The sequence below is a fragment of the Lontra canadensis genome, unplaced genomic scaffold, assembly GCF_010015895.1.
Source record: "Lontra canadensis isolate GAN:19392208 unplaced genomic scaffold, GSC_riverotter_1.0 scaffold12, whole genome shotgun sequence".
Classification (NCBI taxonomy): Eukaryota; Metazoa; Chordata; class Mammalia; order Carnivora; family Mustelidae; genus Lontra; species Lontra canadensis.
In genome coordinates, this window is record NW_022631006.1 from 5,778,869 (window position 1) to 5,791,665 (window position 12,797).

At 44.4% G+C, this 12,797-nt stretch overlaps 1 non-coding gene across 1 annotated transcript; it reads left to right on the forward strand.

Annotated features, from left to right (window-relative positions):
* Positions 1–12,396: 12,396 nt before the first annotated feature.
* Positions 12,397–12,501, forward strand: LOC116867577. The gene has a single exon (XR_004382625.1). It is a non-coding gene; the product is annotated as a U6 spliceosomal RNA (small nuclear RNA).
* Positions 12,502–12,797: the final 296 nt, after the last annotated feature.

Sequence of the window (12,797 nt, forward strand, 5' to 3'; positions counted from 1 at the left end):
CTGGGCTTGGGGGTGGAGCTCAAAGAGTTTTGGCGAAGTCAAAACTAGATTATAAATGCTGCCTGGCTTCTCTGAGAAGGAACTCAGCTAGGGAGCAGAAGGAGATACCAGACCCAGAGAGGTAGACGACACATCTGAAATCAGCAAGATTGTGCCCCAGTCCCCAAGCAGAGCCAAGAGACTGCAAGCTTCTCAGAGAAGCCCTAATTATACCGCAGAGCTGGTAGTGTTTCTAAAATAATTCCACAAATTCTTTGACACCCCTCCTTTCAAAAGTTGGAGCCAAATTCCCCTCCACTTGGTCATTCACTTGTAACAAACAGATCATGGTCAGAGCAGCTGTATGGATCCTCCAAGTCTAGGTGGGTCATTAAAGGCATTGAGGTTTCAATCTTACTCTCTTTAGATCACTAGCTCCAAGGAAACCAGCTGCCATGTCATAAGGACATTCAAAGGGCCCTACAGAGACATCCACATGGCAAGAAATTGAGGTTTTCTATCAATGGCCAATAAGAAATGAAGGCCCCCTGCCAAGGGCCAAGTGAGTAAGCCACCTTGGGAAAGGATCCTCCATGTCCTCCTGACCATTATCTTGGCCATAACCTCTTGAGAGATCCTGAGCCAGAACCACCCAGCTGAGCTGCCCCCAGATTTCTATCCCATAGAAACTGTATGAGATAATAAATATTATTATTATTGTTTCAAACCACTAAGTACTTTTTTTAAGATTTTATTTTTTTATGTCATCTCTCCACCCAACGTGGACTCAAACTTACAAACCTGACATCAAGAGTCGCACACTCTACCAAATGAACCAGCCAGGCACCCCTCAAACCACCAACTTCTGAGATAATCTGTCAACAGCAGTACAGAACTAACAGTGCTAGCCTACAGCGAGGTGCCTGGGCAGTAATGACTATGGCAGATAACCAAGAGATGAGCCTAAGGGGAGAGTTACCAAGCCCTGTACATTCCATGCTGTTGGCCAGAAGAGAAGCCGAGTGTTCCTCACTCTCCTAGAGGACATTCTGGAACACTGAGATCAAGGTAAGGACCATGGGTATCCTAGGCAGAAGATATCGCACCCAGAAGCTTGGGAGTTCGTATCCAAACACCATCCGCAGAGGCCTGGCCTAACCAGCCATGTCTCGGCCAATAGCATGCAACATGCAAAGGCCAAATGAGAAGACATTCTTCTGCAGAGGATGACAGTGACACTCCCAATAGAAGAGTTTAAATCAAGGTGGGTAGCTCGGTTAAGCATCTGCCTTAGGCTCAGATCATTATCTTGGGGTCCCAGGGGAGTCCTGGAGGGGTCCTGGCCTATGTTGGGCTCTCTGCTCACCAGGAAGCCTCCTTCTCCCTCTCCCTCTGCCTGCCACTCCCCTTGTCTGTGCTCCCTCCTTCTCTCTCGGTCAAATAAATAAATAAAATCTTTTAAAAAAATATTTCCCTTTTTAAAAAAAAAAGAAGAGGAAGAGTTTGAATCTCTCACTTTATCTTCCTGTCTCTTACCCCCCACCTTTTATATTTTCTACCTTTTTGTCTATCTGTGCTGCATTCTGGCAAATCTAGTTAGTTATCTTTTAACTAAATCTATTCCCTGCTGTCTAAACTCACTCACCACATTTTTAAATTTCAATAATTTTATTTTTAATTTTTGGAAATTCAGTTTGTTTTTTTATCAATTCTGCTGGAATAGTATCTTGTCTTGGGGTACCTGGATCATAGATAAACATCTGCCTTTGGCTCAGGACATGATCCCAGGGTCCTGTGATCAAGCCCCCATCAGGGCAGCAGAGAGCCTGCTTCTCCCTCTCCCCCTGCCTGCCACTCCACCTGCTTGTGCTCTCTCTCTCTAATAAATAAATAAAATATTTAAAAAATAGTATCTTGTCTCTTTCTCATGTTTTTAATGTCTTCTCTTGAAACATTTTAGACTTCATAGTTCAAAATTCTGTATCTCATAATTCTAATATCTGAAATCCTTTTTGGTCTAACTCTACTATGTGTTGTTTCAGCTGACCCCTCCTCAGAGTGGCTTGTTTCCTTGCGCATTTTATTATTTTGGATTGTGTGCTCATGATTGGCAGAATTTTATCAGTTAGGATCCTGTGAAAACTAGGGATGATTTATACTACTTCCTATCTGGAACACCTAACTTAAAGTTTTGGCCTAGGGCTTCCCAGGCCAAGTGGGCAACAATTAATTCAAACTCCATATCTACAGGAAGGCCAGACAATAAACACAACATCTCAGAGAAGACAATTTTTTTTTTTTTTACAACCAATTCTAGCAGAGAGCCAAGCCTATACAAACAAATTTCCTGGTCACATTCTTTGATACTAAGTGGGCTTTTTTAATAAAAGATTTTATTTATTTATTTGACAGACAGAGATCACAAGTAGGCAGAGAGGCAGGCAGAGAGAGGGGGGGATGCAGGCTCACCACTGAGCAGAGAGCCTGACTCCAGGCTCGATCCCAGGACCCTGAGATCATGACCCGAGCCGAAGGCAGAGGCCCAACCCACTGAGCCACCCAGGTGCCCCTAAGTGGGCTTTTTAAAATTCACTTTTTCCCTCAGGCCATAGCCCACCAAGAGCTTTATGCAGGAGTCCCAGATATCATCTGCTGTCACCCAAGCATCTGGGTTGCTGAGACTTACAAACAACCAGAAGGTAGCCTCAGTTCAAAGACATGCGTTGTTTTTGGTCTCTGAGGATTTCTCTTATTTTCTAGCTACCTTCAACATGCATTTAAATGGAGATATGTTAAACTTTATCCTGCATATCCAGGAAATTTGCAATGGGTTTTTTTAGAGATATATGCCACCAGAGTGTCCTGTCCCCACTTTTTAAATCATTCAGTTTGCAATGTGTGGAATAGTTTGGAGAAGAGAAACATGCAGAAGCTGGGAGACCTACAAGGGGCCTACTGCAGAAATTTATACAAAAGAGGATAATAGCTTAAAGAAGATTGGTTGTATCAGAGATAAACAGAAATAGATGGATCTGGGAGATATTTAGTAAGTAAAATCAACAAGGTTTCAGACATCCAAAAAGAAATGTCTAGTGGGAAGTTTTAATGGGGGTTAGGAGGTCAGAAGAGAGATTCCAGCTTCATAGGGTATCAGGAAGTCTGAAAAACTGGTAACTAAATTTGTTACCAAAACTCAGACTACTCAGTGCACCAAAGCCAATGTCTGAGACACCAGTTTTGAAGCAAAGAAGGTTTTATTATCAGAAGAACAGCCATTTCCAAAGCCGCCTTGTCCTGATGAGCCTAGGGACTGCTTACACACCCTCGAGGAAGGAGGTGAGTATGTGAGAGGAGGGTGAGGGGTTTCTTGAAACCCTGAATGGGGGAAATCTGGAGGTATGCATTTTTCCAGAGAATGAGGGGTCAATCAGGACCTGATACATCAGGTACATCAGATCATTTCAAGACAAATGTTACTGTCCAATCCTCATTAGTTTTCTACAATCAGAGGGTAAACAGGGAGTAGGGGGTGGAAAAGGCAAATTTATGACTGATAATGTTACGGAACATGGACTGGATCCTGATGGGAGAACCAAGTGGCACTCGGAGACTTTGGAGGATTGGAGGTTTATTTAACACTGGTGAGCTTAGAGGAGACTATTCTCCAAAGGTCTGAGCCCTGAGCACGAGTAGGGAGGGTAATTTATACCCTTCTACTTCCACATACTTGGTACTTTTGGTGCACTCAGGAAATGAGGTAGGAAAGAAACAGCAGGAAGGGCTTTGAGACAGGGACTGGAACTCCCTTGCTAGTTTGGTCAGCCATCTTAGAATACAGTTTTTCCCTTATCATTCCCTCCTTTGATGCCCCTTTATTTTTTTTTAAGATTTTATTTATTTGACAGACAGAGATCACAAGTAGGCAGAGAGGCAGGCAGGTGGTGGGGGGAAGCAGGCTCGCCGCTGAGCAGAGAGCCCAACGTGGGGCTCGATCCCAGGACCCTGGGATCATGACCTGAGCCAAAGGCAGAGGCTTAACTCACTGAGCCACCCAGGCACCCCTTTGATGCCCCTTTAAACACCTAATTTAGAGGGCATCATTATCATCTACTATGGTCCAATACTGCAAGGCTAGTATCTGGGCAGTGGCTCACCTGGTAACAGTGTTTTCTATGAACTTAGCAATCCATCTTAAGGTTTCCTAAGGTTGCCCAATAATCAGTAACAATAACAAGTTTCTGAGAGAAAGTCCGATCAGAAGGGGAGGCAGCATCAATCCAACTCCTGAAATGAGGAATATTGCATGGATGATAGGGACTATGGAAAACAGATGCCCATCAGTTGGTGGGGTCTCACAAAGGTGGAGCCAGAGGGGTCTGTAGGGTCTGGTTGGGCTTTCCACTGGTGTGATTCACCTGACTGGTGAGCCTTCTTTACTCTAAAGCGGTGGGCCCGTTGGGTGACACCTGAGACCTTGAGGGCAGTAGGGGTGCTTAGAACAACAGTGTGGGGCCCCGTCCACTGTGGCTTGAGAGGGTCCTTTTTAAAGCTTCTTGAGAGATGCACCTTAGAGTTTCCCCTGGGGCTTGGAGGTTTTTGGACACTTCTAAGTCTCCAATCTGATCAAGGTCTCCTCCAAGCCTGCTTATTATGGGAGATGGACTGCCATAGAGCCTCTGAGGTGATATACCTGCAGGAATCTTTTAAATGCAGTTGACTAAAATAAACAAGATCAATGACCTCCAACAGTCATGCTCCACAGAAGTATAATGCTCAGGTCCAGGCATAAGAGTAGATGGGTTTAAAGTCTGACAGGTTTGGGGCACCTGGGTGGCTCAGTGGGTTAAAGCCTCTGCCTTCAGCTCAGGTCATGGTCTCAGGGTCCTGGGATCGAGCCCTGCATCGGGCTCTCTGCTCAGCAGGGAGCCTGCTTCCTCCTCTCTCCCTGCCTGCCTCTCTGACTACTTGTAATCTCAGTCTATCAAATAAATAAATAAAATCTTTAAAAAAAAGTAAATAAGATAAAGTCTGACAGGTTTTCAAGTGTAGCCTGGTATTTAATAAGTTGGCCTCCATCATCCATTGGTGGTGGCCTTTGGTTTTTAAGACTCTGGACCAGGGGCGCCTGGGTAGCTCAGTCAGTTAAGCAGCTGCCTTCAGCTCAGGTCATGATCCCAGGGTCCTGGGATCAAGCCCCACATCAGGCTCCTTGCTCAGCAGAGAGCCTGCTTCTCCCTTTCCCTCTGCCTGCCGCTCTGCCTACTTGTGCTCTCTCTCTGTCAAATAAATAAATAAAATCTTAAAGAAAAAAAAAGTGGGGTCAGGGGCACCTGGGTGGCTCAGTGGGTTAAAGCCTCTGCCTTCGGCTCAGGTCATGATCTTAGGGTCCTGGGATCAAGCCCCGCATCAGGCTCTCTGCTCAGCAGGGAGCCTGCTTCCCCCTCTCTTTCTGCCTGCCTCTCTGCCTACTTGTAATCTCTCTCTCTGTCAAATAAATAAATAAAATCTTTAAAAAAAAAAAAAAAGAAAGAAAGAAAGAAAGAAAGTGGGGTCAGGGGCACCTGGGTGGCTCAGTGGGTTAAAGCCTCTGCCTTCAGCTCAGGTTGTGGTCCTGGGGTCCTGGGATCGAGCCCCACATTGGGCTCTCTGCTCGGCCAGGAGCCTGCTTCCCCCTCTCTCTCTGTGGGCCTCTCTGCCTACGTGTGATCTCTGTCTGTCAAATAAATGAATAAAATCTTTAAAAAAAAAAAGAAAAGAAAGTGAGGTCATCTGTTATCCCCACAAGTGCATATTTAACCCTATTGAGTGGGGTATGCTCTGGCTTTTAGGGAATGATTTCATTATCCCAGTCACATAGAACTGGTCAAGGTGATAAGTTACACAATTTCTGGGGAATCAATCCCTTTTCCAATTACTTAATCATGTGCCATGGGGTCGTGTTATTATTCCCCACAAAATAAAAACAAGAAGATTGTCTAAATGAGCCATCGTGCAACTTCTCTGAAGTTTACCTCAAGCTGTCTAGCTTAGGTAAACAAAAAACATTTAAAGACAGTCAAATTTAGAATTTACATCCACAAAGGTGGGTTATTTAAACATAATTTTTCTCTCTAAAATAACCCTCATTTCCAGAGATAGCCAAATCAGGTCTAATTTATTTGAGAAACAAGTCCAATTTTAACAAACTTGGCCTAATTATATACATAAGCTCAGCCAGAACATTGAGTGATCATATAGATCTTTTAGAATCTGCTTTGCTTTATAAGGAATCTCTAGGTTGAACTTTTAGTAGCCTCTCCAGGCCAGAAGTCAAGCCAAGTACTTGCCATCACACATCCCTGCAATACCTGTGAGATTTGGAAAGATTCCTCTTCCTGAGGTCCCCAAAGTATCCTGAGGTTCCTGCACCTGCCAGGAAGTGACATTCTTTACTCACCTGGTGAAGTTGCTGAGAACTCTGTAAGTAAGCTATCAGGTCAAGAGTTCCAAGGTACTTTATGGCTCCAGGTTTCCTAAAGTCAACCTTAGCTCCTTAAAGCTGTCTGGTCATATCTGAGTCTATGCAGGTCTTTCTCAAATAGGACATTCCAGTCAAAGCCTTGGTAAAACAACCAATGTTTCCAATGGTGTCCTGTTACAAGGAGAACAGATTCTTTTTTTTTTTTTTTTTAAGGAGAACAGATTCTTACTGAACTTACGCAAATGACCAGGACTGCCATGGAAGAAGTTATACTTACTTATTGAGACCTTTTGAGTTTCAGAGGCTTCAGATAGAGAGAAAAGTTGAATGCTTTAATTTGCTTGCAAATGATTATTTTATCATGTTTCTGTAAGTCATAGAAATCTTAAGTTTCATTAATCAGGAAGAGTGAGCATTAAGGAACCAGCAAGGTTTTTCAAACAAGGATCACAAAACTATAATTGTCTTTTTAGTACATTTAGTCCCATATTATTGACTCTTATTCAGTTTGAATGCAGCTTTTACTCAGTTCTGGAAGATTTTACTCATTTGAGTTCTGATCTTAAAGATACTGAATACCTATATTGTCCTAAAAGTCCTTTATATAATCCTCCTTGAAGAAGAAACTCATTTTACAAGAGAATTAGAACAATTATAAATGACAAAAACTCAGAACAGACATGGTTATTGATCTGACAGGAGAGTTCACTATGATTGACAAGGAAACTCAGTTATTCTGTGACACATAACACTTCAATAGCCAGAACCAGAACATTACATACCAAACAACCAAGCCTAATTAGTCAACAAGACTGTGTTCTGATTTAAATCTTGGGGAAGTTTGTTAAAACCTTAGAAAGTTTTAAAGCACATCCCTAAATAGGATTAGGGATGTTAAAGACCTTTTAAAGGCAAGACATAGAAACTAGTTTTTCTAGGCAAGCAGAGAGAAAACAACTATTTGCATTTTCTTATCAAAACAGACCAACAATTGGAGAATACGTTGTCTTTTTGAACAGAGAGAAAGCTGACTTAGAATCTTATACCAGTGTCTTTAAAATTCATTCATTTCAATCTTAGTCCATCCTGACCACATCTAAAATTCATTTCCAAAGATTTCCTTTCACAAACCTTCTACAACCTTCCTTTGCATTCACATTTTGTCCCAAGCCATTTCTTTCCAAATAATCATCTCATTTAAAACAAAATTACCTTTGGGGCACCTGGGTGGCTCAGTGGGTTAGGCCTCTGCCTTCAGCTCGGGTCATGATCTCAGGGTCCTGGGATCGAGCCCTACATCGGGCTGTCTGCTCAGCGGGGAGCCTGCTCCCCACCTCCTCACTGCCTGCCTCTCTGCCTACTTGTGATTTCTCTCTGTGACAAATAAAAAATCTTTTTAAAAATTACCTTCTTTTACCCCCAACAAATTCATTCCCATTCCTTATCTTTCTTACATATCTCCTACTTTTCCACATACAAAGTGGTTTCCCTTATTTCCATCAGTTTTAGTTACAGTTAACAGAATTTTTCACTCTTTAGAAACCTTAATCTCCAATGAAGATTAAGGAGTAACCAATTGTGAACTGTTACACCAGAATTCTTCAGATGGCAAATTTGTGACTCAGTTAAGCACAAAACATGTTAGCAACAGATTTAAATATCCTCGGTTTCTTTTTTTTTTTATTTCTTTTCAGTGTTCCAGAACTCATTGTTTATGCACCACACCCAGTGCTCCATGTAATACATGGCCTCCATAATAAATATCCTTAGTTTCTTTGCAGTAAGAACTCAAAAGACAGACCTATGTCCAGTAATTAATGACTTAGCACTTTATCCTATTTGGAAAAGACCTAGCTGTCTAATGAATTCAATTCCATTTATCATCCAAGCAAAACTTGAAAGTTTTAGTTTACCAAACACTTTGAAAGCTATCTTAACAATTACCCAAGAAAACTTTGAGACAGAGAAAGCTATCTTAACAATTACCCAAGAAAACTTTGAGACAGTTATCCATCAGTGTAGTCATCTTTTTGCTAACAAATTGCCACAGATAACACAAGGTTATTTAACCTTCAGTAAACCTTGATAGAGTAAAAGTTTCACATTTCCTGCTGATAACTAAAAGACATCTTAATTAAACCAACTGGGCGCCTGGGTGGCTCAGTCATTAAGTGGCTGCCTTCGGTTCAGGTCATGACCCCAGGGTCCTGAGATTGAGGCCCACATCAGGCTCCCTGCTTGGTGGGAAGCCTGCTTCTCCCTCTCCTGCTCCCCCCTGCTTGTTTTCCTTCTCTCTGTCAAATAAATAAATAAAATCTTTTAAAAATAAAACCAACAAACTTAGTTTAAATACTGAATTATGTTCCACCTGGATCCTCCCCAGGGTCAGTTTTCACCTGAGACACATGGGGAAATCTGGAGTGGCTGGTGTTAGGTACAAGGGGTGCTCTTCTTGCTCCTTTTCAGTGAAGGGAGAAGGAGCCATGGTGCCTAAGGCCCCAAGGATGGTCCAGAAGCCAGTAATAGAGGCTGCACCCAAGGTGGTGCAGAAACAGGAGAAAGGGGATGGGGAGGCAGAAGAGACAAAGTGCTGCCAGAGGGCAGAGAAAGGGTTCCTGGTTCAGGAGCTCATCAGCTCCAACAGAGGAGCAGACGCCATGTTCTCCCACCAGCAAGGGGGTATACGGGCCAGAGAAGACAGGGAATTTCCCGGTAATAAATGGAGTTTCAGCAGCTGCTTGGAAATATTCCTTAAAGTCCCTGTCCTGGGGGTGCCTGGCTGCCTCAGTCATTAAGCATCTGCCTTCGGCTCAGGTCATGGTCCCAGGGTCCTGGGATCGAGCCCCACATCCGGCTCCCTGCTCGGCGGGAGGCCTGTTTCTCCCTCTCCCACTCCCCCTGCTTGCGTCCCCTCTCTGGCTGTGTCTCTCTGTCAAAAAAATAAAGAAAAATCTAAAAAAAAAAAAATCTCTATCCTGAAGGACGCCTCGGATCATGACCTGAGTGGTAAGCAGATGCTTAACCGAGTGAGCCACTCAGATGCCCCCCTCCGCGCCCCCCATCCCCACAAAACCTAAGTATATGAGATCCTGTTATTTTACATCCTGTTTCTGTCTGGATCAAGTTTCCTGTGCACTTTCAGAGCTGCTAAATCAGATATCTCCCCACACAAGCCACTTAAAAAAAGCAGGAGCACTATCTTCCTGCAGCTCAGCTTTAGGCCCTAGGTCAGAGGAGGACTGTGGTCCTGCGCTTCTCCCTCATCCCCTCACCTCCCCCCCACCGACCCCCATGTTTCTTGACGGGCTCCTCCTTATCCAGAGCCCATCCCCATTGCTGCCACTGACACCCCCTGGGCAGGGTCTCCCTGGTAGGTTTTGCTTCCTTACCGCCTTTGGGCTTTTTTACTTGGGTTACAAATATCCTACTTTGGTCCTTCCTATTAGCACAGAATTGGACCCATGGGGGCAGAGTTTGGGCTATCTGAAGCCAAGAATCAATATATGGGAATTGGTCAGTGTGTCCGGGAGTCCTGACCATAATTTTTTTTCATCTTTATTTTTTATTTTTTTATAAACACATAATGTATTTTTATCCCCAGGGGTACAGGTCTGTGAATCGCCAGGTTTACACACTTCACAGCACTCACCATAGCACATACCCTCCCCAATGTCCATAACCCCATCCCCCCTCTCCCCACCCCCCTCCCCCCAGCAACCCTCAGTTTGTTTTGTGAGATTAAGAGTCACTTATGGGGGCACCTGGGTGGCTCAGTGGGTTAAAGCCTCTGCCTTCAACTCAGGTCATGATCTCAGGGTCCTGGGATCGAGGCCCCCATCAGGCTCTCTGCTCAGCAGGGAGCCTGCTTCCTCCTCTCTCTGCCTACTTGTGATCTCCCTCTCTCTCTCTCTCTGTCAAATAAATAAATAAAATCTTTAAAAAAAAAAAGAGTCACTTATGGTTTGTCTCCCTCCCGATCCCATCTTGTTTCATTTATTCTTCTCCTACCCCCCCAACCCCCCACATTGCATCTCTACTTCCTCTTATCAGGGAGATCACATGATAGTTGTCTTTCTCCGATTGACTTATTTCACTAAGCATGATACCCTCTAGTTCCATCCACGTCGTCGCAAATGGCAAGATTTCATTTCTTTTGATGGCTGCATAGTATTCATATATATATATATACACCACATTTTCTTTATCTATTCATCTGTTGATCTGACCATAATTTTTTAAATGACTTGGACAGTGGGTAGGTCTTACGGCACCCTCAGAGAGCCAGTTGACCCCAAAGGTGACCCATTCCAGTTCACATAATGTGCTTAATTTTCCAGGAGACATTTTTATCCCACTGTCTCCTGAGAATCCCTTCTTAAAATTTTCGAGCATATAGTCTAAGACCGTAGGCTTTGAAGAGCTTCCACCCATGAAGAGCAGGGACTCTCTTGTCCACCCTGTGTGTCCCCTCCCTGTGTCATTGGCTCTAAAGACAAAGGGTGGGTGTCCCTTCAAAGGAGAGACCAGTCAGATGCCCGCCTGTCCGCCCTCCCGGAGAAGACCTGGGTGCCTCTTGGCCGTAGGGAGTCCATATACACCCCGGACTGGTGCCCCAAAGAGGCTTGCCTTAGAACTAATGAGGTCACCACGGAAACAGATTTGGGCCCACTCAGACTCCATAGGCTTCTGGGGACCCTAAGTGTGCCTACAGGTGGAGCCACAGAATCAGTCCGCCTGACAAGCCAGCTCAAACTGCACATTCACTCACGCATTCACACTGAAGTTATTGCAGTTCCTTCCATCCTGGGAGGCCCCAACCTGTGGAATTCCTTTCAGAAATTCCTTCCTGTCCCCCCTTTGCGGGGGGAGGTTCCTGACCTGAAGGACTCCCCCCACCTCCCCCGCCGGGAGGCCCCACCTGTGAAACCTCTAAGAGGTCTCTGGGAAGTGATCAGTTTCCCCTTCCGCCCTGACCGGTGGGCCTGACTGGATACTGGTGCCCCAGGCCTTACCAGAATCCGATGTCAAGACCGACCAAATCTCCTTTGAGTACAGGTAGAAAAGCAGGGCAGGCCAGTTGGCCTGAGGTGACTGGGCTGGAGGCTGCCTAAAATTAGGCGGGGTGTGCCTTCTCCCTTAGGATCCCTCGATCTGTCACCAGTCCGCAGTTGCCCCAAACCAATAGCAAAAACGGGCCAGCACGATGGGATTTCCCAGTCAGGGAACCAAATGTTACCGAACCTGGACTGGATCCTGACGGAAGATCCAAGCAGCACTCGGAGACTTTGGAGAACCAGAGATTTATGTAACACCTGCAGGCTCAAAGGAGACTGGTCTCCAAAGGTCTGAGCCCTGAGCATGAGCAGAGAGGGCAATTTATACCCTTCTACTTACGCATACTTGGTACTTTTGTGCCTGTGGCGTAGGAAAGAAGAACCTGGAAGGGCTTTGAGACAGGGACTGGAATTCCCTTGTTGGCTTGGTCAGCCATCTTAGAGTATAGTTTTTCCCTTATCAGTAAGAGGTGCTAAAACACAATAAAGTCAGAAACAAAACAGAAGGTAGAGGTAAGCTAATAATGTAACTAATACAACTATGGTTCCGCTTATGCTTTCAAAGCAAGCCCAGGAACCAGGTGTCCAGACTCAAATTCACCAACACAGAAACTTGGGAAAAAATGCAGAGGGAAAAGAGGAAGGTCTTAGGACCCAGCTTTAAGAAATACCAACATTTTAATACCAGCATCTTAAGAAGCAAGAGAAACTGAAAAGACGGTGAAAGACTCAGAAGAGAGCTGTGGCCCTTCACTGAGTCCAAGAGATGAGCATTTCCAAGGGGAGGAAGTGTCCAGCAAGTGTTTCAAGAAAAATTATTGAAAACCGGGCATTCGTTTTGGTGACACTGGAAATTGGTGATATTGCCGTGAGAGTTAATGATACAAGCAAAAGACAGAAGTGGTGCTCGCTTTGGCAGCACATATACTAAAATTGGAACGAAACAGAGATAAGCACGTCCCCTACGCAAGGATGATACGCAAATTCGCAAAGCCATTCCATATTAAAAAAAAAAAAAAAGACTGCTGTGAATTAGAAGTAGAAAATGGACACCATCCCTCCAAGAAGGTTGGTTATGCAGACCAAGACAGAGAGAAGGTATTAGCATTCGAAGAAAAGGACTGGAGATGTTATTTTAAGAAGAGGGGAACTTTAGATCATTCAAAAGAAGACAGGAAGGAACCGGAAGAGGGAGAAGAAAAGATAAGAGGCCGGGTGGAAAGAAATCCATAGTACTGGTAGACGAATTCTCTTGCATTACTACTGATCCACCCGGCTGAATGTTTCCGCGGTTTGAATACCTA